Here is a 2108-nt window from a genome sequence, read left to right on the forward strand (position 1 = left end):
CAACTTAATCTGTCACGCCCCGGATTACACTTTCCCCGGGCACGCCGACAAATCCGCCGTATACAAAGGAATTTTCCCTGTATACGAAGCGATAGCTGTACCTGTAAATCAAACACTACTACGAACAGTAGTAGAGAGCTGCTAGAGAAAACAGAAGCTAAACAAACTGAGTTTCATATACATAGTCCAAATCCAAAATACAAAGCTACTCGCACTGGCGAGTTAAGTCCACTATGTACATAAACTCGAAACAAAACATCTACCTGCAGTAGGGGCACCTCTAGCTCAGCACGTCGGGTAGGGCTCTAACTCGCGACGCCCTTACCTCGATCCTGATCCGCGGAAGGCGCAGCAGCCGAAACCTGTGGCTCTGCAAAACGGGGGTAACAACTGGGCGTGAGAACTACTATAAAAACAAGTAGTCCTCAGTGGGTACCGCCCAAAACAACATCGGTCCACCCACTAAGTCTACAGGAGGGAGCAAGAATAGTAGGAAAAGCAGGAAACAAACTCAACCGCTACAAATCACTATACTATCATGCTCTACACTAACCAACTGTAGGAAATGTCAAATCTGACCCAATCCAATCGGGACTGTAGACATACCCGTCCCTGGGACTGTGAACACACCCGTCCCTGCCCCGTTGCGACTATCGGGCTCTATCCACACTAACTGGTCCGTGGAGAGCAAGTCCAACTGGCATGAGCGACACCAACGCAAAAGCACAAGCCTGACTCCGGAGTGGCACTCGTGGGCGCTACCCAACCGAGTATGCAGCGTATCTCTGTCGAGCTCAATCAGGCTCCAACTAGCCAAAGTCAAGTAATCGACTTAAACTGGTCTAACAACCAACAGGTAACGTGCCCTCGGCACAATCTGACGCCAAAAAGGCGATACGGTCCACCGTCAACTCTGACGGCACCCAACAGTCCGAAACGGCCTGAACGACCCTGCAAAAATTCACTCGGCGAACCAGCACGAGTGTAAATACATTCTAAACTACCCAAGGTATCCATTGCACTGACTCGGCAACGATACAATCGAACACGGCTCCTAGAGCTAAATCTGGTAGTTTAAGCATATGACGGGTCAAAACGCAGGTTTTCTCCTAAGTCAAATTTCAAGTCCAACATGTATAATTTAAATATTCATTTCAGCATGCTTCTACATTCATATTACATTCAAAATGCTAATCGATGAATTAAAGCATGATTTACAACACTCGAACTATACACGTTGACTAACATGCACTTAGGAGCGAAACCGATGAAACACCCACCTCTAATGCAATTCCTGGCAGCAATAGGGTCTCGGATCCTCAAGCAACACTGCTGGAAACCTCTTCAAACCAGCAACAAAGCCCCTTAAGATCTGGATTTACAATGCACCCAAAAATCCAATAAAAATCATCAAAATCCACAATTCAGTCCAAGTACACAGCAGCAGAGAAGAGAAGGGTTTCGACCAAGCTAACCTTCACCAAAATCCACAAGTAAGGACTTCGTGGATTCTTCTCGCAGTCCCGAAACCAACGAATCAAGTCTCGACGAAATCCGATGCTCCTACGTCGAGTACGAGCTGAAATACTAACAGTCGACGATGAATTTCAGCAAAACAGCATTTAAGCTTAAATATCTCAATTCCAATGTCAAAACTCACCAAACGAACTCCAAATCAGGTGGAGAGGGTCCCAATTCCAGTACTGGGTGATAGGGAAAATAACTCAACTCCACAAAGCCCCTGCTTCCCAAGTTCACCCCAAGAAAACATCAAAAATTGGCAAATTCTGTCCAAAGCAACAACAGCAGAGGAAAACCTGAGTTCGACTGAGCTAACCTTCACCAAATTCTGCAAATTAGGGCTTCGTGGATTCCTCTGGAAGTCAAGAATCCAGCAAACCAAGTTTCGTTGAAATCCGACCTTCCTACGTCACGCACGAGCCAAAACACTGGAGGTCGTCGCTGAAGAACTGCAAAATCAGCACCTTGCAATTCTTGGAGAGGTGGATCTTGATGCAAATTGGAAAGATTTGAGGGATTTGGGAGTAAAATCTAAGTCCTCTGTGAAGAACAGGTAAAAGAGCTCAAAGGGGGCGCTTCTCAGCTAT

At 46.3% G+C, this 2108-nt stretch overlaps 1 long non-coding RNA gene across 1 annotated transcript; it reads right to left on the minus strand.

Moving 5' to 3' along the window:
• On the minus strand, positions 331-1534 carry LOC109706707. The gene is made up of 3 exons (XR_002215298.1): positions 1476-1534; positions 1281-1372; positions 331-370 (listed from the first exon to the last, which is right to left on the minus strand). It is a non-coding gene; the product is annotated as an uncharacterized LOC109706707 (long non-coding RNA).

Source organism: Ananas comosus, linkage group 2 (genome assembly GCF_001540865.1).
Source record: "Ananas comosus cultivar F153 linkage group 2, ASM154086v1, whole genome shotgun sequence".
NCBI classification, from domain to species: Eukaryota; Viridiplantae; Streptophyta; class Magnoliopsida; order Poales; family Bromeliaceae; genus Ananas; species Ananas comosus.